Source organism: Sciurus carolinensis, chromosome 2 (assembly GCF_902686445.1).
Source record: "Sciurus carolinensis chromosome 2, mSciCar1.2, whole genome shotgun sequence".
In the NCBI taxonomy this organism is placed as follows: domain Eukaryota; kingdom Metazoa; phylum Chordata; class Mammalia; order Rodentia; family Sciuridae; genus Sciurus; species Sciurus carolinensis.
The window spans coordinates 194690054-194717931 of NC_062214.1; the positions used below are offsets into that span (position 1 = coordinate 194690054).

Sequence of the window (27878 nt, forward strand, 5' to 3'; positions counted from 1 at the left end):
CCCCGCAGCCGCAGGCCTCGGAGCACGCAGTCAAGCGGCTGCACTGCGGATTTAGTCACGGGCCACTGACCTCGCTGTCCCCCAACTGGTTTTGCCAATGAGAACCGGCTGAAACTACAGCACAGGAACTTGGGGACAATGGACTCTTGCTCTCTTCTCAGAGTCCCTGGTCTCCACACCCCCACGTGAACTTGAGCTGCCCCTTCCTCCCTTGGTCCCCTCGGAGCCACCGAGAAGGCCCTCTCTTCCTCCACCTCCAGCAGGACTCTTCTGCTGTGGAGCTCCGACCCAGGAGGGGGATGTCAGGCCTGGTACTGCCCGAGCGAGCCATGCCAGCACTACGCCCAAGAGAGGGATGTGCAGACGGGCTCCAGTCCTGCCTATAAGTGAGCCACCCCAGGGCCCCTACAAGAGACCATCCAAACCTGAGGATAGCCCAGCTTGGGACTGATCTGAGTACTAGAAAGGAGACCTAAAAATTCAGCGGCGACACACCCTGAGTGCATTAACCTGGGGATGGTACACATCCCTGTGATGTACGCAGCCAGGGGAGAGGCTGGGAGGTGGGCAGGCTGCTGGGGAGCCCGAAAGAGCGGCTCCTCCCTCCCTGGGGAGGGCGGATGCTGGAGCCCAGCGGGACGCCAGCCCAGCCCACCAGCCCTGCAGCTCAATAACCCATCCTCTGGTTCCCCGGTGAGTGCAGTCTACACTGGCCATCCCAACCCAAGCCGAGAAAAGAGAGCAGCAACAAATGCCAATAGACATTAGGCAGGCCAGGGGGGCAGGGGGCAGTGGACCCCAAAGAAGAGGCGTAATGGCAAATAAGGACAGGCTGGTGGCTCCCCAGCCCAAGGCATGAGAAGGCAGATGCCACTGCGTGGCTGCTCTGCCGGCTGCTCCACCCCAGAGCCCAGAGGCCAGGTGAGCAGTCAGTGCAACACAGAAACATCCTGGGTGCTGCTGTCCGCCAGGCAGATGGATGGAGACAACGCTGACAGCAAACGGGCAACCTCACAGCGGGCTCAGGTCCTAGCAGGGCAGGAGGGGACTCCGCGCTCTCCAGGACGAAACCCGGCCAATCTTACGGAAGCCTGCTTTCGCCTCGGAGGAAAGCCTCCTCATCCCCTCACCTCCAGGACCCACTCGGCACTCATCACAGGCCACACTCCAGAGGGTCACCTGGGTCATCTCAGATCTACCCAGTGAAGACTATCGCTGCCTCAGTTTACAGGTGGGAAAACGAGGCTCTAGGCGTAAATAGCCTCACCCAGAATGGACCCTGGAAGCTTAGGCTGAATCCAGGGCTGATCCACCTGGAGCGGAGCAGTGCGTGGGCAGAAGCCCACCTTCTACCAGGCACCTCCTGCCCCAGAAAGGCCCATGGGCAAGCCTTGGCACTCAGACGGGTGCCCAGCCCCACCCTGCGGCCCAGCCAGGGTGCTGGTCTTCTGCATGCAGGAGCGACTCTCAGCGAGTCACAGCTCTGGTCACGTCGCTCATCCACTACCAAAGGGAAGGGACCCACATGGCTCTGATCCTGAAGGTGGCAGAGGCAGAAGATGGGCGGGACCATTCCAGGCGACCTGTTCACACTGGCCCAAGGTCAGGATGCTGCTGCGAGGACATTCAGCACAACCAGGGTGCCAGAGGCAGAGCTGCCACACCAAGAGACCCTGAGCACCTCTGCCTTGCACAGCCAAGCTCAGGGCTCCCCCAAGTCCCTACTTGTTTCCCTCCAGCCAAACCCATCTCTGGGCCTCGATTCTGCTTCCTCACCTACAAAATGCAGAAGGCAGCTCCCACTGGGTGACAGAGGGATGAAATGACAAGCTCGAGGCACCTTGCCCACCACAGCCCAGCACCGGGACACTCTACACACAGTGACTAATCAATGTGGTGGCAACTTCTGATACAAACGTGGGACTTTTATCCAGGGCCCTGCCCCCGGCTGGTGAGAGCTAGCCAGGTGGGTTCACTTCCTGGACCCCAGGCCCTGGACCCCACCCCTCCTAACTCCTCCACCTCCTCTGCCAGAGGTATCTCAGGGCACCTCCCCAGCTTCCTTCAGGGGAGGGCGGCAAGCCCCAGGGGCTCCTCTGCGAGACTCCAGGTGCTCAGAAGACAGCACCCTCCTGATGAGCTGAAGGAGAGCCCAGGCAAGGATAGGAGGACTCTGCTCAGAGAGAAGAAGCTGCTGGACCTGTGCCAAGGCCATGGGGCGAGGGCCTTCCTCTGCATGGAGGGACAGGGCAGACCAGGCCACCCATCCACAAGTGTAAGGATTACTCTGAGTTGCATTATGATTAGTGGTTTGGCCAGAAGCCAATGTAGACTCGGAGAAAAGGGCAGATCAAACGTGACTTCAGTCAGGCTACCAGCCAGGCTGCTGACAGAGGGGAGAGTTTGTACCTCGCCCACAGAACTGGAATGGGGGAGGCGCTCCCAGGACACCGCTGCGGGCTCCATGCCTCACCGCACCTTCAGGGTGGATCCGAGAGGTAGGGAGGGCCTCTCTCCTGGGGATGCTAGCGCCCAGCACAGCCCCAGGTTCCTGGGACACCTGAGCCTGTGTCCCAGGGCACCATAAAAGACAGTCCTGCCCCTGGCACAGCACCCCACCACTGCCTGGGGATCTGGGTAATTATGGCCTGGTCCCTGGCACTGGGACAAAACCCACAGCCAACTACCTAGGGTGGCTTCAAGAAGATAAGAGACAGTGCCCCAACTGCCCCAGGCCACAAAGCCAGGACTCCAGAGCCAAGACCTGACCCATTCTGGCCCAGCCTCTACTGGGACCCCACACCACCCCAAGGAGTCCCACTGCAGCTTGAGACAGCTGTCAGTCCTCTGTGGCTTCACCTCCATCTTAACCATTACACACCTCACATTTAAGCAGCAACACCTCCCAGGCAGTGGACAGAGGAAGCTGAGAGGCAGATGAGCCTCAGCAATATGGCTGCTGTCCCAGGACAGGGGTCTCCTACTCTTCAAAGGGTTCATTGCATTTCCCAGCTTTAACCTGGGTGGCTCACACCCTGTGTGGTGGGAAGAACTCCCAAGAGGGAATTTTTAACGTGGGACTTGCAGCGACCTTTCCTGAGACCAAATCCCCCTGCTGGACAATGATGTCCACACAGACTTCAGTCTGTTCTGAGCACCTTCCAAGCCTCATCCCATCAATCCACACCACAACCCTGCCATTAGGAAGGTTCTAGCATTTCCCCACTCTGCCACTAAGGACAGAGGTGCAGAGAGGTTGACCAAGCCCAGGAACATCCGGAAGGCAAGGCCAGGTCTGCTGACCCCACAGTTGGGCCCTGCTGGCGCTCTTCCTCCAGCCAGGCTCAGAATGGGCAGGAATCTGGGGAGGCTCCACGGCACCCTGCGGGCGGGGTCCCTTGTTGCAGCTCATCCTTCCGTGCAAGTCTCTTGTCAACCCACTTTAGGATAAGGAATCATAGCAGTCACCAGAAGCAAAGGCCCAGGTGGATCCCAGGGCAGCAGGGACTGGCGCCAGGCCTGTGTGCTCCTTTTGGGTGGGGAAAGACTTCTATGCCAAGCTTAAGTTTCTGGGGTGGTGACAAGGGAGGGCAGCATCCACAGGGGCAGGGTTATCATCCACCAGGTCAGACAAAATGCATTCCAGGGCCTGAAAGGGGCCTGAAAGGGGTGCTCCTGCTCTAGATGCACGGCGCCGCGTCAGCACACCTAGGTGCTAACCTTCTTAGCCCCTGGCCAGAAGACCACGCGGCCTTCACGGGTAGGTGTGGCTTTGGAGAAGGGGCGGCAAGACCCCAACCTGGACGCAAATGGGGGAACCAGCCAAATGAGGAGGGTGGCAGAGCCCCGGCCAGCAGACCCAGGCAATGGAAAGGGGCTTCCTCCCTCCTGGGGGAAGGCCACCCACCTACTGCCTAACGGCCTCACCAGAAGCTTCTCCAACTCCCAGCCAGCACGAAGCCAGCCTGCCCGCTGTGCCCCCCACCCAGTTCTGTCTGTGCCATCTGCCGGACACTCTCTCTCCAGCAAACCAGTGCCCCAGACAGGAAGGCGGAGAAAAGGAAGACAAAGGAAGCCCTGCCTCAGGCCTCCTCTTACAAACCCAGGGACCAGGCTGGGACCTGGCCCGGGGAGGGGCTAGAGTCGCCCAAGACAAGCAGGCATCTAACCGTATTGCCAAATCTTCTCCCAGGCCGCCTGGCCCAGGTCTGCTGAAACAATGGCGGACACACACAGTAACAATCACATGGCTGCCAATTTCTAACGAACACCAACCCCGACTGCTGTGGTGACCAAGTGCCTCTCTACCTGGGTGCACTGAATGTGCACAACGAAGCCGCTTCTTGGGCTCGTGTCTGCAGGAAAGATGCAAAGCAGCCCGGAGAAGTAGCATAGCAGACCAAGGCATGGTAATGGGCTCCCGGCCACCCTCTGCTGGGGAGTGGACGGGGGCCTTCACCCTCAGGAGCATCAAACGTGGTCACGGATGTTAAAAATGCTTTGTCGCATCCTGGATTCTTGTCTTCCTCCTCTTTTGCAGGAAGATTTACGATGCCAGGAACTCCTGGGAGAGAAAGGTGGACAGGAATTGAATCACACACACAGGGTCATCTGTGGCCTGTCTGGGACCTGACAACATGAATACTTCAAAGCAGATGACCAGCTTGATGCCGCTGTGACTGTCTCCAGAGGCATTTCCCTGGGCTGGGTCCTGTAACCCAGCCTGACTAACTAACCCCAGCCCAGGCTCTGGAAGTCTCTGGAAGTCACAGGCAGGGGTCAGATTCCCCATGTACCCTCTCAAGCCCGAGGGCTCATATTCATAGGGCAGTGGCCCCTAGAGGAACCTCCAGGGTGGGCTTTCATGACCCTGGTCTGGCTACATCAGCCCAGAAGGAGCCCCAGCAATGCTGGTGGACAGTCAAGTTGTGGTCCTTTCTGGGAACTCCTCTAATCCTGGGGACAGCTAAGCCTCCTTCAAAAATGAATTGCTTTTTTCCAAGAAATAACATGAGTCCTACAACCAGGACGTCAGGGTTGTTCACGTCATTGCCGCCACCTCCTCCCCTCTTCATAAGGATACTGTGGGGCACGTGGCCCCAGGCCAAATTCGCCCTCCTCGGGGAACCAGAGAGCTTCAGGTGTGAAGCTGCGATGGTCCCACCTCGGATAGCTTTGGAAACACTTCTAGTCCAAGGGCTCCTCCCCTCCGTCCCTCAGGCCACTTCTGGAAAGCTCCACAACTTCCCTGCTGGAAAAGCAAAGCCCACCTCGCCTAGTCCCTTTCAAGAGACCAGGCCTGCCGCCACCATTTCAGGTCTTCCCAGTACCTGCCGGCCTATGAAACCACCTTGTCCACTGGCTTGTGTGCTGGTCTGTCTTCCCAGGGAGACCTCCATTCACCCTGCTCACAGAAGTACCCCAGGAACATGGAAACTGGCCCGGTACTAATGGGCGCTCAACAAATGCCCCAAGCACTGTGGAAGTGCATGTAGGACAAGGAGATCTGGGCTCTCTGATGGCAGGGTGACCGGCCAGGCTGTCTGACCACTGGGCCTTGCCTCTGCTGTCTATAAGGTGGGATGACAGTCACCTGAGAGTCGGGGCACCATGTGGGAGACACCCTGAGACGGAGCCTGGTGCCTGGAACAAGAAAGGACAGGCAGAGTCACTGGGGTGTCTGGGGACACTGAGAGCCGGGCAAAGCAGCGGCAGCTCACACCACCCGTTTCTGCTGGAGAGGGGAGTCCCCAGCTGCCCCTGAGCCCACTGCACTGTGGGCTCACTTGCTCACTGAGCAAGCCCCAATACATCTCTTGCCTCAGATGCTGAGAAACATCAGTGCCTGTGCAATCCTGCCATGCAACCTCTGGACTCTCCAAGAGTAGGGGACGACAATCCCGTGAGGGTGGCTGTCCAGGTCCCGCCTGACTGGAATTCCCCTCCACGTCATCCTGGAGTTGGAAGGACAAGTGGGGATGGTCACACTCAGGAGCTGCCCTTTAGAGCTCGTGGTTCCAGACATCCTCTTGACGCGGGTACCTGCAGGAGAGAACCCGAGGGAACAGGAGCACGGGCTCTCTCCTGCTTCCACCCGGGCCTCCGGAAGTGCCCAGCCGTGCTCTCCAACATGTCACCCTCAGCCAAGGCAGCACAAGCCCTGGTCCCCAGGGACGCTCCCTAAAGAGGTGAGAATGGCTCTAGGGATTTCTGCGCAGGCTCCTCGCCAGAGCAGCGAGATCTGATCCTGGGCGAACCTTTCCAGGACCCGGGCTCACGGTGCTGCAACTACCCATGGCTCCCTCTCACCCACCACACCCCATGCCAAGCTGAGGCACTTTTTCCCTGAAAATTCCAAGCAGGCCCTGGGCAGGGAGGCAATGAAGATGAAGGAGAGGGGAAGCTCGGCCAGCAAGGGAGGCGGGAGCCAGGGAGGGCAGTGGAATGCGGGGAATGCCGGGAGAAGAGGGGAGGGAGGAGGAAAGGCCAGTACAGGCCCTCCTGCCGCCCACCGGGGGCAAGCTTGCAAGTATTTGTGATAGCACTCTGTCCTCCCCTAAGTGACCCCTCCCACCTACTGTGGGGCCCACACACAGCAAACCCTGGTGACCAGGGACTGCAGCCACAAGGTCTCCCCACGCCAGGCTTCCCAGCCCTGCCATCACAGGCCTTCAGAGACCAGAGGAGATACATAGGAGCCATGCTGGGCAGGGGCCTCCCCTACAGGCTGATATCACAGATGAGCTGTTTTGCAGCTGCTGGCTGGGGCAGGGGGCACACAGGGACTCTGAATCACCTCCATGGCCAATCGGGAACCTTCAGGCAGAGGTGAGCCCTCTTCCAGAACTCAAGCTACTCCCGGAGACCTGGGGAGAACCAGCCGCCACCACCACCAGCTCACAGTCCTCACGTCCTCCGCAGGGATGGCTCGCACTGATGCCCCATCTCCTCCATCCCCAGAGGCAGCCCTCTGTGCACCCCAGGTGTAAACAGATCACACTCAGACTGGGCCATCTGTGGGGACTCCTAGGTCCCCTGAGCAAACAGAGCATGGCTGCCAGCCTCCCCAGAGCCAGGGACTCAGGGCCCCCCAACCCCACCCCAAGCCACCTAAGCTCAGGGCCAGGGCTTCCAGGAGCTGAGTGTGGTCAAGGCGTCCCTTCCCGCTGATGCGTTCTGGACCAGGTTGGCCCAGGACAAGGAAGGTCACCCCTCCAACAACTGACGAGGTGCTGGCCTGCCTGTACTCACAGCAGAAGAGGACAGTGTTGTCCAGGCATTCCCGCAAGTCACATCTGCAGACCTGCCTCTCTGGTCTGGAGCCTCACCTCAAGAACCCGGGAGGTCCAGATTCTGGAGGCCTCCAGAGTCAGAGCAGACATCGCTGGGACGGGGCTGTGCTGAGGTGGGTCAGTTCCAGACCTCAGACAGCACGCTCCTGGCTCCTCTCCACTCTGGTTTCAAGTCTTTCCCACAGGTGGCCCCGTTCCAGGCGCTCAGGAAACTCCCACTGCCACACAACCTCTAAGAGCCTGCTGTGTGCCAGCGTGCGCCATCCGCACAGCCCTACCCGAGGCCGACGGACCCCACTTCACAGCCAAGGAGCTGAGACTCAGGAGGAGACGGGATGACGGGAGACCAGGACACACTGGGTCTCCCTGGAGCATCCCAGAGCTACTCCCCCTCCTCCACCAGCCAAGCAGGTCCATGGGGTGTGGGACATGGGACACCACAGGAACAGCTGGTAGAGGGCACTGCCTCTCATGAGGAAGGGACAGTCCCTCCACTTCTCCACTGGGCTTGGTGCCACGGACAGAGGCAGAATGGCAGCCTAGTCTGCACGACCCCATCTCTCGGGACACACTCAGGAGCCTAGGGAACTGTGCATCAAGTGGGGGCACCTCCAGGCTCAGGGCCGCTGGATCTGGCAGGCCTCCTGGGCATGACCAGGGCAGCTCCTTCCGGGCTCCACAGCCTCGGTTTCCTCATCTTCAGGAAGCACTTCATAAGCCATGTGGAGGGCTGCGAGCTCTACGTACTGACCCGTGTGGGGCACAGTGTGGCCACATGGGCAGTGAGCACCCTGCTCCACGCGCTCAGCCGGGCCATGGATGGACAGAGGGCCTGGGGAGTGTGTGAGCACCAACAGCATCACACATAGCCACCTGTCACCTCAAACCCTCCATGGGCAGTCACACCCCTGGCAGATTTTTAAATGCGACCTAGGAAAGGGCTGAGAGAAAGCAGTGCTGTTCTTGGGAGGAGGCGGGAGGGAGCAACTGCGTCTGCATTAAAGGAAATAAGGGTGTCCTCTCTCTCACTCCCCGCCCAGGCCCGTGGGCAGTTAATGAAAGGTCAAAAGCAAAAATAGAAGCCGTGGGGAGGGACGACTTTAAGCCACTGAACGCGGCCACGGGGGAGGAACAGAGTCCAAGGCCAGCACAGGTGCAGGCTGCACAGGTGTGGGACACACGGACACTCACACACTCAGACCTCGCCCCTCCTGCTGCCTACAGCCAAGCTCCTCAGCATCCTAAGAATCAGGAGCCCCACTCCTTGCCCCTGCCTGTTGCCCAGCACTGGCCCAGGACAGGGTCTAGAGGAAACACTGCCCCTGCTCTGGGTAGCTAGTCAGGAGGGCACCAGGTGGCCACACTGGTCCCTTGCTGGCTGCAGGCTCCACAGTCAGGAGGGAGCGGGGGCAGGGCGGGGGAGACCCCTGCCCCTAGCTCCTGCCCACTCACCCTGAAGGACCCAGGACACCCATGCAGGGCCTGGGCATTCCTGCTAGCTGACTCACGCCCTACTCCTCTCTGAGCCTTCCCAAGAACCCAGCCCCAAACCACCCAGGCGGAAACCCAGAAGGAAGGGGCAGGGCCAGAAGGCAAGGACTGGGACCTGGGATTGTGACCGGCAGGCCTGGGTACCCAGGCTACCCAGGAGGGCATGGGACAATGAAGTCAGCTATCCTGTGGCTGTTCAGTGAGGCAGGACAGGCCTTGAGTCAGGGTGGCTGGGAAGGTGGTAGCGGAATGGCTGAGGAGAGACCTCCACATGCCACTCCTACCTGCCTTGCTTCTTGACCCTCCTGATAATAAAGAAACTGAGGCACACAGGACAGCTGGGCTAGACCCCCTGCCCACACCGGTCACCCTCTGGCTCAGTCCCTCAGCTCAGCTGGAGGAGGGGCTAGTGACCCCAGCCATGGCAGTGACAAACCACACCCCTCCAGTGACTCACTTGGGTGGGGCTGGCCCCGTGGTCTCAGCCTTGCCTTCCTGGGGTGGCTACTAGAGAGCAGACAGCTTCCAGGAACTTGGTCAGCCAGCAGGGTGGCCAGAGCCCTGGGAGAGGAAGCAGCAGGCCTGGTCCCAGGGAACCTCAGAGGAAGGAGAGCTGGGCAGCTCAGATACAGCAAATGAACTGGGAGGTCCAGCCCTCAGTATCAGGATCAGGCCGCACCTGTGCCTGCAAGCCACGCCCACAGTCACACCCCCAAGTGGACAGTGGGTGCCAGGGCGGTGACAGTCAGGATGCAGGCCACCCTAGAAGTTCAGGGGAGGCGCTGACATGGGCACAGACACCACCCCAACACATGCCAAGTACTGAGGGCGAAGACAAGAGGAGTTTGGGGACACTGGTGGGAGAGGGTGGCTGGAAAAGTGACAAGAGGAGCCAGCACTTCAGCCACATAAAGCAAGCAGGAATCCCAAGTGCAGGAGGAGAGTGAACAAAAGAGAGAAGGCCGCAGGGCCCAGCAGGGAGTCAGGGAATGCCCGGATCCTTCTCAGGAGCCGCTAGCCTGGGGACCCAGAAGCTTCCATGACAGGTGGAAGATTTTGGAAGAGGAGTCAGAGCCAGATGGCAGAGCACCTCCAACTTTGTTCCCAGGACCCTAAACAAGGCTGAGGGGTCCCCACAGGATCGGAGGCAGGGTGAGGCCGTTTCAGAAAGAACACTCGGGAAGGGCAGAGTGAGGGCTGCAGGTGGTGGTTGGAGCCAGGCAGGCAGCAGGAGGCCGGGAGTGGAGGGGTGCTGGAGATGGTTTGCAGGTGCGCCCAAAGCCACAAGGTCACCGACCTGTGATCAGATAGGCACGGCTTCATCTTAGCTGCAAGGACAAGGCAGGGTGGACAGGGCCCGGTCAACCTGGAGCTTCCTGAGCAGACCACCGACTATGCCGGGTCGAGCTAGTCAGACCCCACTGGGTCTGCAAAGGACCCAGCCCCCAAAGATAAACGCTGACCTTCTAGCTCCTGGAGGGAGCTGCCAGGCAGGAGGACGGAGTGTGGATGGAGCCTGGGACCTGGGTCAGCCTCCCCTCCCCTCCTCCCTGGGGCTCTTACCACCCTCCGGGGGCAGAAATCCATGGACTAAGATGGGCCTGCCGGAGCTGGTCCTGAGCATCCGCTGACCCTGGCCGGGCAGCCCCAACAATTGTGGCTTTTGTTCCCCGGGCCCCATTGTCTTCGATTCTCTCGCCTGTCTGCGCCAGGGCCAAAGGAGGATTTCCAGGGGGATTTCTCAAAGGGCCTGCAGAGAGACATCCTGTGGACAGGACCTGCTGCTCCTGGCCTTCCGTGAAAGGCCACAGAGTGGGGAGGAGGCCAGTGACCTTTGGGAAATGGCCCCAGATGGGAGCAGCTATTTTAGACCAAATGATCTCTGGGCTGTATGGTCAAACTGGACAAAAAAGGTGATTCAGGAGCTGGGGGCGTGGCTCACTGGTAAAGCGCGTGCACAGGAGGCGCAAGTCCTGGGTTCTGTCACTAGCACCAGAAAAAAAAAAAAAAAAAGGCTGCTCAGTCCTAAAATCCAACCTGTGGTCTTCCTGGTTACAGACGCGGCCACAGGTCATCAGCGCACCATGTGGAACCTCCCTCCCCAACAAGCCCATTAAGGACGTCTGAGTGGGCCCGACTTCTCCAGCAGGAAACTGAGGCTCACGGAGGTGATGAGACTGGCCCAAGGCTGCACCTCTTCCTCCAACCGAGGTCACGCTATCTGCCTGGGGCCTTGTCCAGGCTGTTTTCAGACAAGCACCTCACATTCTCATGGGCCCAGCTGACTGGGGTGATCACACCCAGTGATGGTGAGAGGGATACCAGCAGAGCCCACACGCCTGCAAAGTTGTCATCTTACTCAAAAGGGGCACCAGGCCTACCTCCTGACGAGGACACACTAGCCATGACCCTAAAGCCAAGACCAAGCCCCACGCCCATCAATGCACCAAGAATCAGCACTTCTGGACACTCTGAGGTCCACAGAAGGACCTCTATCCACATGATGGGATAAACAAAGGTCACTTAAAATGATACATAAACAGCCAAAGATGAGATAAAACATTCTCAACACAAGCAAAGAGGTGGGATTAAAATTTGTAGCAAGAGCATGTAGAGAAACTTGTTTTCTATAAAGCATGCCTTGCTGGGCACCGCAAGTCCAGCGATTCAGGAGGCTGAGGCAGGAGAATCAGAAGTTCAAAGCCAAGGTTGGGGTTGTGGCTCAGTGGCTGAGCGCTCGCCTATCATACATGAGGCCCTGGGTTCGATCCTTGGCACCACATAAAAATAAAATAGAGGTATATGTCTACCTACAACTATAACAAAAATTTAAAATAAGAAAGTTCAAACCAGCCTCAGCAATTTAGCAAGGCCCTAAGCAACTTGTTAAGACCCTGTCTCAAAATAAAAAATGGAAAGGGCTGGGGATGGGGCTCAGTGGTAGAGCACCCCTGGGTTCAATTACCAGTACCAAAAAAAAAAAAAAAAAAGCTCACTTTTTAAAGTGCCTGTAACAAATCTATACATGTGATGAAATCTCAAAGAACACCAGAGAGAGAAGGAAAGAAGTGCGTGGAAGAAAGAGACAGAACCTGAGCTTGGGTCTGAAGTTGAGTTCTCTGCACTGCCAGGATCAGCGTGCTGGCTTGGAGAAAGCACTGTGCCTCTGTGAGATGTCACCCCTGGGACACATGGGTAGGGGGCACACGGCAGTCCTGTGAGGCACCATCATACATGATTTTTAAATTTCAATTATGAACGTTTCCATGTCTTCCAAGCCTTTCCAAACTGAGCAAAGGACTGTGGAGGTGCGGGTGACACTCTACATCTACACGGTGGAAGGTGCAACGAGTGGGGGTTGCAACCTGCAGCCTGACAAGACCCGGTGAGCTGGCACCTGGGGGCTGTGCCACCACCCTGCCCAGGCAGGACACTTGTCCAGCGCAATGGCCAGAGCCGTGAGCATCTGCAGTGCAGCTGCCCTGCCTACGTGTCCTCCCACAGAGCCAAAGAAGGGGCCCCTTGCTCCACACTCCCCAGCCCAGAAGCGCTTACGTGACCTGTCACACCAGCAGGGGTTCTAGCCTCCCGAGCCCTGTCGGGGGATCGATCCCAGGATATATTTAGAAGGCTGCACTTGGGCTTGCAAGGAGGCTGCCCTTCCCAGATCCAAACAGCAACATCTGGGGTGTGTGCCACACCAGGACACATCTGCCACGTGGAGCGTGCTACATAAAGCAAATCCTGTGAGGCTTTAGGGGCAAGGGTGGGCAGGACAGGGACTGAACTCGGGTCCTCTGCCACTGAGTTCCATCCCCAGGCCTCTTTTTTGAGAAAGGATCTCAGAAAATTGTAGTCTCAAAATTGTGACCCTCCTGCAGACTCCCATGTCCCTGAGGTCACAGGCCACTACACAAGGTCCCCATGAGTTTTCTCCCATCACCCGACTTTCAAGTCCACGTAATAGGTCCCCAGCCCACAGAGGGGAAAGTCACCCTCCAAGCAGGAACTGCCTCCTTACCATGCCCAGTTCAACAGTCAGTCCTCCAGGGTAAGTGAGGACATGTGCTAATTGGCAGTAACAGTGTCCCCACATGTCAGTGATACACAGAGCTGTCTGGGCACTGGGGCAGAAGGTAGTTATTTTTCTCAATTTTCTACCATAAGCGGGCTGTAGTTGTGGAGTCAGAAAAAGTCACAGACAGGGAAGCTGCTCTGCTGTGCAGAGAAGAAGCACAGGCAGAACGGCGGTGGGCAGAACGGCGGCGGCCACCCAGCGCCCTCTGCTCTGCCGCTTCCTGCCCCAGGGCACCCTGCTAATGGCTCTGTGCCTCCGTTTCCCCCTCGAGTCAAGGGGACCCATAAGAAGAAATCAGCGCTGCAAGGGCTGGGGAGATAGCTCAGCTGGTAGAGTGCTCGCCTCGCAAGCACAAGGCCCTGAGTTCGATCCCCAGTACCGCAAAAAAAAAAAAAAAAAAGAAATCAGTGCTGCAAGAGTTGAGTGAGTGTGAGTTCAAAGGGCGCCAGGGACAATCAGCAGCCACCGTCCCCACTATGGTGGTAGTCACTGTGTCACTGCACACGTCCCATTCGGCCCTCAACAGCCCATACTGTGGAACAGATGAGGTGAGGTGCCCAGGTTTGGAAGACTCGTCTGGGATCACAAATTGGACCCAGGACCAGAGCTCAGATGCAAGGACCCTTTCCTAGGCCCTCTTGTAGGCACGGACCCAAGGGTGCCAGTCAGATAATCAAGATCCCTCACTTAGGATCTGCCCAGCAAGTCAGCAGGACAGGGCTGCCGCAGTCCTTTGCCAAACACAGCAGGGAGGTGGGCAAGCCCCTTTTCCCCAGGCACCAAGCCCGCCAACAGCAGCCCCCTTCCCCCGCCCCACCCACAGCTCTCTGGGCAGAACGTTTGTCCCAGGTCACCCTCCGAACTAGGAGTGATACCCAAGCTAATCAGTAACAATGTGACATTAACGCCCTGAAATTGGCAGGGCTCAGGGGACCTCAGGGGGCCCTACAGATGAGGCCCCAAGGAGTGGGCAGCTGGGCCAGACCCTGACCCTAGGGCTGCCGAGAAGTCTGCCCCACCTCCTCCACACACTCAGGCCAATCAGGAGACCAAACGCCACGGGTCTCTCCAGCATGCCTAGGGGCTAGGGGAGACCAGGCTTCCAGCAGGCACCAGAAGCCCAAGTCCATCTGCCACCAATGCCCCTCATGCTGGTGGCACTGGGGCTGAGGACAACACAACACAGGAAGGTCCGGGTGCAGAACCACGGGCTTTCCACTCCCACAGGCGGAGACTGAGGCACAGGGGTGGGGCGCTTGCCTGAATGCCACGCCTGGCACCCGCTGAGCACACTAGGTGGGGACTCTGGTTCCTCATTTGCATATATACAAGAGCAAAGCAGCCGCCAGCCTCCTGCCCAGGCCCTTAATAACAGGGCATCCTGTTTTAGAAAGAAGGCCCTTTCACGCACCTTTGGCCTGTGCGGTTGGGACTGGGGAAAGTGGAGGTGACCAGGAGGGGCGCCACAGAGGCCCCCGGCCTCCCACCCAGGCCCCCACTGCCTGCTCCTTCCACAGCCCCAAATCATGCCAGGCAGCCTCAGGACAACAAAGGTCCCTTACCCTTCTGATTGGCGGTCCTGCTTGGTCCCATGATAGGGGTGGCCCACAAGACAGTACCACGCAGAGGACGGCCCAGATCTGCTTCTTCTTCGCCACAAACTGCCCCTCCCCTGGGGCCCACTGCAGCACGCCCATCATCCAAGGTACTGATGGGATAAAAATGGAATGGCAGGTGTCAAGGGCAATGAGGCCACAGCCCCAAGCAGCCCCTGCTGCAGGAGAGTTCCCGGGGTTCCAGCTAGGCACCCTTGGCCCATGGCCCATGGTCACTCGGGTTCAGCCCCAAGGAGTGGACGCTCATCCTTTACAAGGCAGTTAACTCCTGACAAAGCCTTGGAGCCCTGTGACAAGAAAACAGCTCAGGGTCTGATGTTAGGTCTAAGTCTCTGTCGAGACCTCGAAACAAGACCTTATTATTAAGTTTATTTAATTTTTAAGAAAAAAAAAAAAATAAGAAATAGCACACATGGATTTGTTCCATCCCCCAGGTGATGGTCTTTCGAGAGCTCTAAACCTAAGGCCCGCTTCACAGGGCGCAGGTGAGTCGGGAGAGAAGACTCCGAGGCTCCCAGGTGACCCTGTCCACTCAGCTCCTCGACTAGGTGAGGCTGCCACCCGCCCTGCCCAGGATCTGCTTCCTTCATTGTTCCACAGTCCCCACTCAGGGAAGGCCTGGTGTAGTAGACAGCACAGACCCAGAGGCCCAGGTACTGAGGGGCGGTCATGCTTCTTGGACACGGTCACCAGCAAGCAGAGGCCAAGGAGCCCGAGGATCTCCCTGCCCTTCTGACCAGTGCAGAGGAGGCTGACTCTGCCTCTCCTGCAGGCCCAGCCCTGGGCAAGAGGCAGGACACCCAAGCAAACAGGCAGCCTGGAGCCTGGAGCCACTCACACCACGGTTGGTCTCAGAGGCTTCTGCTGCTGTGACTAAACAAAGCCACATCACTTTCCCCAAAAGCCTCTACTTCCCTTCCTTGGGGGAGGCGGGGAGCCCCAGTCCAGCAGCCTGTGGACTCCCTGGGCCCTCCCAAATTGCCTCTGTCTCCCAGTCCCCATCCAGAACCCTGGTATCCCCCTTCCCAGGCTGCAAGGGCTCCCCAGGCAGGATTCTCCACTGTGCTCTTGCAGCTGCCAATCAGCACACCACTAGGAGGAGAGTGGGAAGAAGCAGGAGAGGGCATCTGGGCTGAGCACGGGAGGCTTCCCCACCACAGCAGGATGCCAAAGTGGCAGGCAGCCCTCCAGTACAGCAGTCACCTGGTCAGGGTTTCACTTTCCTCAGTCTCAGTTACCCACAGTCAACCAGAGCCCAAATGTATTAAATGGAACATTCCAGAAATAATTCATAACTTTTAAATTGTGTGCCATCCTGAGTAGTATGATGAAATCCCATGCCATCCTCCTGTCTCTCCTGGGACATGAATCATCCTCGTCCAGCGTGTCCACACGGCATACACTCCCCACCCATTAGACTCTCAACAGCTGTTTCCATCATCTGAGTAGTATTTATAGGGTTCAGTACTATCTGCAGTTACAGGCATCCGCTGGGGTCTCGAAAAGTATATGCCCCATGGACAAGGAGAGACTTCTGTACACTAGCACCTTTTGGAGGCAGATATAGGTCAGGCACTGGCCAAGGGTGGCCTCATCCTTGGCCCTGAGGGTACACAAACTACCTCCTCCTCAGCCCAGGTCCCAAGCCTGCTGGTTTTGCTGAAGTGAACACACAATGCATGTACATTTAGCCAGAGACAAGGGAGCCCACAGACGTAGTCAAGAGTCATCAGAGATCAGAGGCCTGGTCTGCAGGAGTAAGGAAGAGAGGCCAAGGTCACCATTCAAAAGAAGGAAATGAGTCCCCATCTCATTCTACCCTGCCTCCAATGACTGTGTCCCGGGACGCCGTGGGGCACTGGCCCACGGGGCCTGTGGGTGAGCGGGGAAAGCCTCGTGGGGTGGGCCCTGGGTGGCAAACGATCCCTCTGGCTGCTACCTTCTGATTCTAGGTTAGATCATCTCCCACCAGAGGTGCACTTGGAAGGTGACAGCCTGAAGCCAGAAACATAGCCCCTGTGGGTTCTTAACCCTCCAAAGCCATTGGATGGTGGAAACAACCCCCAAAACCCAAGAGGTACTGATCCAGCTGAACAGGGAGAGGCTGGGCTGGGAGCAGCCACCTGGGCAAGCCTGATAACCAGGAAGGGCCCAGTCTTCCAGAACTTTCCCACATTCCCCCGGTGTCTCTGAGCACCACAGATCTGATCCAACCATCTCATCTCACAGATGGATAAACTGAGGCCCACACACAGGCAACTGGGCAGAACCAAAACCATCAAAGAGAGTTGCATGGAAACATCTACCCAACCCTTAAAGCCCTCCATAAATAAAAATGACTTCAGGAATGAAGCACACAGTGTCACCTGGGTGACCTCTGAGGACCGGATGGATGAAGGGCACAGAGTGCTTATAAGACAGCAGACTGCAGGGACGTCAGAGACCCCTGCCCCAGGAGACTGGGTTCCACTCCACCTTTACCTTTATGCTCTGTTCAGCATTTCCTGTGAATATGCATTCAAGTTTAATTTTATTTTTTAAAGGCCTCGGAAGGAACATCGCCAAACCTACTACCAGGGTTCTTCATCTTTCCTGAGCCCTGGGCCACTTTCAGCCTCTGACAAAAGCAAAGGACGGTGTCCCAGGAAAGTGCTTGAGTGCACAGTCACCCACCAGCCCCTGGGCTAAGGGGTCCTGAGGACACAGTAAGTAATGGCTGTAGAGGCCACCTGACCATTTGGTCAGTGCAGAGAAGAGAACAAGGCTGACTAGAGATAGCAGAGGCTGCCTAGGGGCAGCTCCCTCCTAAACCCAGCCCAAAAGTAAGCAGCAGGCCAGGAGGTTCCTGTGCCCCGTGGGTCCTGGGAGTTCAAGAGGCAGCTGCAACCAACAGAAGGGCAGACCAGTGGGATAGCCACTCTCCTGCCCCCTCCTGCTCACAGAGTTTGGGCTACACCAAAACCAAGGGGTCTTTCATGCAAGTCCCCACGACCTTCAGCTCCACACAGCTCAGAGTGGGTCACGTTGCCCACAACCAGGCCAGCACTCACGGGACAGCTCTTAATTCAGCTCTGCAGGTCCAAGAGGCACCCAGCCCAGGGATCACCTTCTAGGGTGGGACTCCAGCAGCAGGGCCCCGACCACACTCCTGGAGGGATGTACCCAGCCTACCAGCAGAAGGAATTCTGACAGGCCGCAGCAAGGGGACCAGCTGAGCCAGGAAATGCCCTCCAGGAGGAGTAGCAGCAGAATAGAAGGTCCCGGTAGCAGGGCTACTGGGGGACTCCTGGGACAGACATCAGGCATCCCCCATCACAGTTCCCCCACCACTGCACATCCAGAGTTAGGCCACAGCTTAGAAGGGGCTTTCACGAGACCATCCCACTCAAGGTCAGGGAAGCTTTATGAGCCCCTTTGTGGGGTGAAGCCACCCTTGCAGGGGGCAGAGGTAGGTGGGCAGCCTGAGTCTATGGGTTCCTAGATTCAGTCTCACTCTGGCCTGTGCTGCTAGGAACATAATGATGTCACCCTGACCACCAGCCCCCCAACACACACACACAAAGCAAGGGCACACGCGGCTGCAGTGAGCAGAGGGGCCAGGCCCAGGGCCAGAGCCCCAGGTGTGGTGCGTAATGCCTCACTGCCAGAGGCAGCTGGCCCCGGACAGCTCACTTAACCCTGAGAGGCGCCTGCCTGCTTGCCAGTCACAGCCGCGGCTGCCACGGGAATCAACGGCCTATAAGGATGTCGCCAGGGCGGGTCTGCATCCTCTCCAGGAGGGGAGGTGGGCAGGGAACGTGGCACGGCCTGCGTCTGTTCTCCCACCACCCCACCCCTCTCTACCCCGCCAGTTTAAAAGCCGTTTTCTTTGTTTTTTGATCCTTGGCCTCGTTTTGAGAGTAAGGAGCTTGGCAGCTGAGAAGCAGTTGCTGGTTTCTGCCAGTGCCAGGGAGATCCTGAGCTGCGTGGCCTCTTGAGTTTGGGTTCCTGCATGGGCATGCGGACCCCCCGACGGCCCATGGCCACCAGCCATCTCCTGCACGCAGCAGAACCGCACCACCACTGCAGGGAGACCTCCAAGAGCCCGCTCAGGGCTGCCCAGCTCACAGACACTGAGTGGCTGAGGGCGGCAAGTCACATGCCCTGTGGCCTGTTCTCCTCAAGGGCGGACCTAAGCCCCAGCAGGAGGGCAGGATTTCAGCAGGTGCAGGAAGCAGGGAAGGGCCACTCATGGGAGGACTTCAGTACAGTTGCAGGTCAGAACTCCAGGCCAGGGAGGGAAGTCAGGAAGGCTGGTGGCTGGAGTCCCTGACACCATGCTCAGGTGTCAAGGCTTCCTTCTGGGGACAAGTGGGAGCTGCATGGCCCGGGGAAGAACCGCCTAGCCCAGTGCTGCCTGACAGGGCTCCTCATCTCGCTGTGAACTAGGTCCTGAACACACACACTGCACCCAATGAGGCTGAGAAGCTGGAAGGTCTTGTGTCATGTAATTGTAATTAAACTGAACTGAAGGGCCAGTGGACAGCTCAGGGCCAGAGCCAGGAGACCTTGAAGCAGAGGTGGCCATGGTGAAGCAGAGGCTCAGGAACACAGGTGCAAGGCAGGGGCCCACACCCACAAAGGTCAGGAGGACAGGGCAGTGACCAGCAGCAGCTGGAAAGCTGAGCCCCGAGACCAGAGGCAGAGCAGCTCAGCCTAGGAAGGCATTCCCACCGGGCACTGGGGCTGGAAAGGGGAAGCTGGAGAAGAAGCCACCCTGCCCAGGGTCTGGGGCTACCCAGGGCAAGGAGTGACACCAATTGCCTTCCACGGAGAGGGAGGGGCCCCAGGGACAGGATGGAAGAAGGGAGGGGTTTTTTCTTCGGTTGCTCTGCGCCAGGAAACAGGAGCCTATGTACAGGGAAGAAGCCAGGGGAGAAGCCCGAAAGGAAACAATGGCGGGGGCAGGGGTCCCCACAGCAGGGGCTGGGCAAAGGCGAGGGGGGCCAGACCTCAGGGAGAAATGGGGGCACTGCAGGAGGGAGAGAGTCACCTCTTAATTTTCTGTCCCAGCATAAAAGTGGGGCGTGTGATCTCTAGAAAATATGGGAGACTATGCAGAGCAAGTAGAAAGGCTTCCTATTGTCCCACCAGCTACCAAGGGATAGGAAGCAGCCAAGCAGCGGGAAAGGGAGTCCTGGCCGGGCAGCGTGGCCGGAACCTGCCACAAAGGGCCACTCCCAGAGAGGGCTCATTAGGGAGGCCAGCGGCGCGGTGACAGGCGGACTCATTCAGGGCCCACACACAATCAGAGCCTTGTGGCGGCGGGGGAGCAGGGCATCCGCAGGAGCCTCTGATTCCCAGACAAGAGCCGGCCTCCGTCTTGCCTTACAACCTGGGAGCCGACGGAAAGGCAGATTTGGGGAGACAAAGAGATGCGTCCCCTGACAGCGGCTGGTCTATTTTTGGAAATGGGTCGACTCTTCATAGCTACATCTCAGTGCCACTGGCCCTGCCTGCATCTGCCCCGTGAATAAGGCTAAAGAGCCCAGCTTCAGGGCAGGCTAGTGACAGCCATGGGGGTGTGGGAGGCGGGGCTCCCAGGGTAGGGAGCTGGGTGCCAGCCAGGCTACATCCAGTGCACAGCTGGCACTGGGGTCCCTGTTGGCTTCCTGCTGTGGCCTGGAAGTCCCCAGCTGGGCACAATAGAGCCACCTCCCCAAGCATCCATGCAGCACAGGTCAACAAGGGAGCAACACAAGCCAGCCAGTTGCACCCTCTCTGCTAGTGTGAGCTGACACCACCCCCAGGCCAGCCTGCCAGGCCACAGGATGCCTCACCATGGGGCAGTGTCCTCCCCAGGTGACCTGCTGACTGTGTCCATCTCCAGCTCCTGTGACCCCTGCAGTTCCCGCAGGCATTCTCCTGGATCTTCCCAGATGGGCTCTGGCCACCAGGCAGGACCCCAGGAACCCTGGTAACCACAGGTCCAGCTCTGAGGCCAGGCCCAGTGCACTCTTTCTTACAGCCCAGTGACACCAATGTACAGCCACGGTGAGGAACCACTGGTAAAAGCAGAAAGGTAGCTTTTCAATAGTGATTAAGGGGAGCAGGGAAGGCAAGGTGGAACAAGTCACCACCATGGTAGGCTGGATTTGGGGGGACGCAGCTGAACACCATTCAGTGCCAAGTATAGCAAGTGGGAAAAGAAGGGGAGGTGACCCAAGTGGCTTGGGTCACCATCCAATTCAGTAAACAAGGGGGGAGCACCTCATCCACACCTCCCAACCTTCACCACCCTTCCAACACCGACTGCACACCTGCTGTACACCAGGAAGCCTGGGCTCTGCCCTTGGGAGTGCTACAGCCTGGAGGGACACTCAGGCAAACACAGGAACTTGCCCGGGACAGGCAGCCTTGTCCCCAGCAAACGTGCCCCAGGAGTCAGCGCCCAGTGTCCTCTGGTCCTAAAGCTGGCACCTAGGCCTTAAGCAGAGCCAGACAGACAGGGGAGGCAGGTAATTCCATCAGGCCACAGCAGGAGAGGCTGACCCAGGCAGGGGTCTCAGTTGCACCCAGCATCTGGACAGGTCACCATCTCAGAGCCTCAGAGCAGTACTGTGCTGTCACAGGCAGCTACACCATGCCACCCCACTACCCAGTGGTTAGTCTCCAGACCGGCCCCAAGCTGGGGACCAAACACCAGGCAAGAAACAGAACGAAGTCTTTGGGGTATAGAAAGAGAATTCCCAGAAATATAAAAGGCTGGCTACAGGGGGCCACAAAGGTAATTGCAGCATGGGCAGGAGAGGTGGCCCTGTCCTGTGACTGTGACTAAGGAACCTGGCTCTCTGGAACCTCAGGGAAGCCCAGCCACGCCTCCCGTCTTACAGAGGAGAGAACGCTGGCCCAGGGAGAGAAGGGGTTTGCCCAGGGCCAGGTCACGGGCCGGCTGGAGCCACTGGTTCTAGCTACATCATCCAATCCAGAGGCAGCACGGAGTTGCCCGCCAGTACCCCCAAGACCTCCAGATGTGGGGAACGCATCTGTTGATGGGGTCCTTCTCCATGCATCTGTGTATTCACCAAGCCAGAGGCTAGGCAATGCTTTTGTTTCTAGGTGGGCCCCTCACGGGTAAGAAACTCTGGATCCCCTTGGAGCAGTCTGGCCAAGAGCCTGAGCAAAAGCCTGACCTAGGACTTCCGGGCAGCAGGAGGAGCTTCTCAGACTCTGCACCCTGGCCACCGCCCAAACCCCTGGTCCCAAGTCCTCCACCCCAGTACCCCACTGCACCGCTGTGCCAGGCACACAGCATGCCAGGGTGCAGCTGCTCACTGCCACCCAGGCTCCCCTCGCCCCCTCTCTTCTGCTTTCACTAACTTAGCTACAACCCCTCCAAGGTCCGTCTTGGCTCTCAGTTTCAGCCACCACTTTTCTATGCTGCCAGGACACCTGAAGTGCCTGGGAGACACCCAGGGCACCGAGAGGGCGGGGTCTGACGCAGAAACACACAAGGAAGCAGGGCAAACATGCAAGCAGGGACACAGGACAGGCCCATCCCCATCTCACCATTGGCCCGTGACCTGATATGGCTCGCCTCAGCATTCTGAGCCTGTTTCCCACCAATGGGGATCCCCCTGGAGCACCACTGTTATAGGCGGCAAGTGAGATAAAACAGCAGACTGAGCACAGTGGCCAAGTCTGTAATCCCAGCGACTCGGGAGGCTGAGGCAGGAGGATCACAAGTTCAAGACCAGCCTCAGCAATTTAGCAAGGCCCTGAGAATTTAGTGAGACCCTGTCTCAAAATAGAAAATAAAAAGGGCTGGTCCGAGCAGCTCTGGGGTTAAGTGCCCCTGGGCTCAATTCCTGACAACAAAACACACACACAGCAGATCTCAGATCCCAAAGACATTTTAGGAACCTGCCTCTCAGTGCCAAACTGGGATTCAAGAGGACCAGGGAGGGCCTCAGCTTTGCAAAGTCACAAAGGGACAATCAGGAATAACAGACAGAGGACCCTGGGTGGGCGGGGCTGCGAGGGTTCCCACAGTGCACCATGTGGCAACCTGAAGTAGGTCCCCTTCCCTCCCGGCTCAGTCTGAAGGCTCTGCAGCTGGCTCAGGGTTTCCGGCTCTCCCAGGCCTGGCATTTCCTCCATTCTGAGATACCATCAGCAGTGGATGCACCAACTACTTCACGAGAGCATTTCCCAAGGCAGGGGGCAGACCTCTCAGCAAATGCTCCCGTGGATTCCCAGACACACCCCACGGCACAACGGAGGAGGGAAACTGCCCACCTTGAACTAAGGAAACAGCAGTCCATCCCACGACTGGGGATCGGGAAGAAGGATCAGGAAACAGAACTTGCCTCCAGGGGCCTTCACCTGCACATTGCATGATGCACCACACCTTTGCCAAACAGTGGCTCTGGAGCAAACCCAAAGGTATCTGCAGGTGGATCAACAAACTCCCGACCTTTCTGCTCTGCTCCCCAGGGAGATGGAGATCATCAGAGACTGGTGAAGAGTGGGTATCCATCCCTGGGTGACCCTGCTCCAGACCTGCCCAGAACCCATGCCTGTGGGGGAAGGGGACACGTGACAATGACCAGCTCTGGGTGCTTTCTGAGGGAAGGGAAACCATTCCTGACTTTTTAGAATCAAAGGAGCATCCATTCTTTCAACAGAGACACTCACTCACTCCTCTGTCCCAAGCCTTTTGGGAAGCCACTGGGATCCTCTCTCTATCATGCACCAGGGAGAGGGGAATCAGCTACCTGCCAGTCTGAAATCCCAGGGCGGTCCCCGCACAGACCCCAGACACCCACCCCGGCTGTAGGAAGCGAAGAGCAGCCACCACTATTCTGTGAGCAAGGCAGAGTGAGGCTGGGAATACAGAAGGAGTGAGCATGCCAGCCACTCAGAGACAGCCAGCATCCCCCACAGTTGCTGCCTGGCTTGACCCCCTTGTCAGATCAGGGCCACCTGACCCTAGAGGTCAGAGGTAAAAGCAGGAAGAAGGGGCTGAGGGCAGGGTACTGAACACATCTGCCAGATCTGCGAACTACAGGGAAAGTTCTGTCCTGCAGCCTTTGTCTTAGCTACCTACGGTCATCCCTGGAGGCCCAAGCTCCTCCCCCTTGCCCCAGCTCCTGAGAGTCCCCAGACTGATGCTCCCAAACTGCCACTCCCCAAGCCAGATGACATGAATCACATGCAGGAGGCGCTGGGAACTGGGCATAGTAAATGCTCACTAATTATCTGCTAATGTTTCCCTTCCTGTTTGAATGGCAAGTTCTGTCACCACCTCCAAATCCCACTTCCCAGCTGCCCTGACAACACAGCCCCGCCCTCCCACCTGACAATTCTCTGCCAGCACAATCAGATTCCTAGAGCTGCGGGAGGGTGTCCACAGCCCCATCCATGTGCGGCTCAGGAATGCCCTTCACCAGATGGGTACTAGCACGCCGCCCCTAAGGGAGGGCTCCCCAGCTTCAGAGGCCGCATGGTCCACCTTCACCGTGGTTTGTGGGTACTGAAGTCTGAATCACTGGAACTTTGCACCACCACCACTCCACCCCTGCCACCAAGGGGCTACAAATAGCACTAACCCCACCCCACCCCCTTGACCACACTACACTTTGCAGGCCTTGAGCTCTCAAAACCCTGGTCCAGACCTTAGCCTGCACCCCATGTTCCTTCTAGCCAACTAGACCAGGACTCTGGCCCTGAGACAGCGCTGGGCACAAGGGCTCCCTCATAGCCTGTGTCAGGGAATTCCCCACCCACACCCCAAGAAGGCAAATCCACAGGGACCAGGTAAAAAAAGGGAAGATCACAGAACCCATCCTCTAGGATCAGGGAATATCCTCAGGATACAGATGAAGCCACCAAGGTTGAGAAAGTAGGCGTGATAAGCTCCAAGGTCACAGAACAGTAGCAAGGCCAAGATTCACCCAGAGCTCTGTGACCCTGGAGCCGGAGCTCCAGCCACAGCGGTGTTGCCCCGTCATGCCCAGCGCTGAGCGCTGCAGCCTGGAGGATTAGCTACGCTGCAGTTTTCACAGGTCAACACACTCCCTCTTCCCTCAACCCAAAGCCTGGTCACGTTTTCCCACTTAGCAGATGAGAAAACAGAGGCCCCACAGAGGTTCAGGAACTTGCCTGAGGCAAGACATTCACTGTGAAAATGAGCACACAGGCCTGGTGCTGAACAGCCCGAAGGTAGGAGAGAGAGCCCAGCAACAGCTGATTTCCTCGCAGAGCATGATGGTCCCGGGACAATATTCAGCCCAGGTTGTGTCCCAGGACCTCGGGCCCAGCAGGGTGAGGGTTCTGGTGGCAAGAGCCCTGCTGTGGGAAGCCAGCCCAGCACAGAGGAATGGCAGACGCAAGAACCAGAAGGGAGGAGGGGCACCCCTTTACAGAAGGTGGCCGCAGCAGGGAACAGGATGGCCGGAAAGGGCTCAGGGCCTGCCTCTGGAGGAGGGGCCACACCTGCTCTGCGCAGGGCCTCACCCCCGGAACTTGCTGGGCAGCAGGCACAGGGCAACGGGCTCAGTTGCTGGCACAGGAGACCCAAAACTCATCCCAGGCCCCAGAGGCCAGGACCTAGAGCCACACACCTAGTAGAGACTCAGTTTTCCCAGTGCTGAGGTCTCCCTCCTGGGACCATTTGAAAGCAGATTGACCAGGAGGCTCTGTGTGTAAACTGTAAAGTGCTGGGTGGGTCACCTGCCCAGGGGGCTCCTCAGAGGGGGCCCAGCACTCCAATGTCACGGACAGATCCCTCAGGGTCAGATGCGGGGGAGGAAGAAGCTTATATAACCCGCCCCATTATCTTCACTGACCTTTGCTCCGGGTAGCTGGGCTTAGGAGAGGCGGCCTTATTAGCTACAGAGGCCCCACAGAAAGGCCCATTCAGGGCTGGTGTACTCTGTCTTTTTTTAAAGGCCAAGACCACCTCTGCCCCACCCTCCCTTTTAAAAACAAGCAAGTGAACAAACCCAGTTCATTTTGAGAAGCTCAAAATTTTAACCCAAACTTTAAAAAGTAAATGGTGCCCATTCACAGGCTTGCCAGAGGTTCTGGTTTCTCTGGGTCAGCCACAAGGGACCTAGTCATGGGGCATGGGGAGTGCAGGACAGGCTTGGGGGTAAGGGGGAGCAGTGGGGCTCACGGGGTAGAGGAGGGGTAGGGGAAAGGACTGAAAATTCTTTTGTTCGAAAATCCTATCAGTTCCAGGAGGAAACCTGAATTTCTGATGTCTGAGCTTCTCAAAGCAACACTGGGTTGGAGCAAAGAGCATCCTAGTTGACTGCAGTCAGTCCAGACTTCAGACAGCCCAGGCCAGACCTCTAGCCAGAACAGCTCGGGAGAGTCCCATTTGCATACGCATTCACAGGCCAGCCAGGCCCGCCTCAGCCTAGGACTGCCTTGAATACAGATGGCCCTGTCCCACCACTGCCACTTCCACTTGAGGTCTCAGGGCCAGCATGGTCCAGCAGCAGCACATAGAGCTCAGGTGCAGACCTTTGGGCAGGTATCCAAACTGCGAGCAGAGACTGGCAGTGAAGCCAAGGGGTGTCTAGCAAGCTCCCAGGATGCCAGCAACTGTTGAGACCCACGGTGTGCAGAGGCTGACCTCACTGATCTCGTGTGAGTACAGGGGCCCTTTGGATTCTGCCTCACCCTACAGAACAGAAGTGAAGAAAGTCTGGGCAAAGTGGACTCATTTGCCCAAGGCAGGTGAAGGAGCCAAGATCCAAAGCAGCCTGATGCTCTGGGTAGCGGGGTTCTCCACCATCTTTGGTGGTCACCAAAGGAAGTAACATTCCCAGCATGGAGAAAGAAGGCAAAGCCAGGTCAGGAATCAAGAATGGGGAACCATCAGAGTGTCCTGTCTGATAGCAAAGGTGAATGGCCACAGGCCAGAGATCCAAGTCCATGGCATGAGCAGATGACCTGATGGAGATCCCACCTAGGACAAGCACTTCCAATGGCATCTGTCTTCCCAGGCAAGGCCCGAACCTCCCTGAGCCTCCACTTGCATGTCTGCAAAGTGGGGATAATATTACCTCCTGTGAGCATGAACCAAGCCCAGGAAACAGGGCACAAGCACACCACCTAACTCCACTTTCACCAGCACCTGGACAGAGGCTCATTACCTCTCTCAGTTCAGCCACCAACCTCACCGACTTAAAGCTACAGTTCCCAGGACTGAAAAGCCTGGTTTCTAGAGAAGGGCCTTTCCTAGTTCCAGGCATTTTGTTCCTATTGGCAGGAGAACATATCAAGGCCACCCATGGCTTTAAAAAACAAAACAAGAAATCCCAGCTGTAACTGAAATTTGTAATAATAATGCTGAGTTTTTCTTTTCCCCCAAAGAAAAGCTTTGCTGCTACAAAATCTGCAGCGGACCTGTTCCAAGTGGACTTGGGACTTCAGTGATTCTGCAGGAAATCTGACACCTCAACACCTACCCAGGACCCAGCGGGGTGGAAAGCCCCGAGTCTAGCCCAGTCCTCCTCTCCTACATTATTCACTGCTGCAACCGAAACTCTGCGCCAGACCCAGATGTCTCCTTGCACAAAACATGCCAGAACTTTCCTGCACTTCGGTTAGGGCACTCGAGCACTCCAGAGTCCTGCAGAGAATCGCTCTTGCCAAGTGTCATCGATGACGCAGCTGAAAACCAGAAATGTTTCATTTCTGGACAGGGCTGCAGACACTCCCTCCGTCATACTGCACTTTGGGAAACTGAGGCCAAGGGAACTGACCCTCCCTAAGCCCCCAGAAAGTTGAGGTCAAAGAGGCTGAGGTACTCTTAAATAGCAGGGTTCATTCCCTGAAAATTAAACCACCTAACTTTGAGCTTCTGGGTCTGGCTTTTAGGAGCCTGTGGCTGGAAGCAGTGTGGATGCAGAGCTACAAAAAGAAACCTGAGTTGTACTGGTAGATTGCTAATCAGTAACAAAATAACCCTTCCAACCCAGACCTGCCTTGAACTCAGGCGCTCAGGAGGTGAACACAGGAAAATCCGCTGCACTGGCTCTCACCTTCACAGGTATGACATCCCCCCTTGTTTCCCACCTCAATATGTCTGCAGAGTCCACTCAGTCACCAACCCAAAGAGAAAGCGTTCCTCCATGGCTCAGTCTGTCACTTTGGGGAACAGCAGTAACTTAAAGCTTCTATACATTTTCTCTGAATTGGGAAAAAGCTTTAAGGAGAACCAGAAGGGACTGCTTAGCCTCCCATTAAGCAAATAGTTTAGACAGTAGCAACTGCCATCAGAACTGGGAAACAAGCCTCAAAAAATGTGGAAGAACAGGGAGGCTGGGCATCCATCAGGCAGGAGAGGAGGGAAGGGGCAGAGGAGAGTCAGTGATCACACCCCAGAGGGGGACACTCTCTGCAGCA

The 27878-nt window shown here is 57.4% G+C and overlaps 1 protein-coding gene across 2 annotated transcripts in view; it reads right to left on the reverse strand.

Annotated features, from left to right (window-relative positions):
* Window positions 1–27878, reverse strand: part of Ccdc85c (coiled-coil domain containing 85C) — a 68667-nt gene that overhangs the window by 38790 nt on the left and 1999 nt on the right. The window lies entirely within an intron of this gene.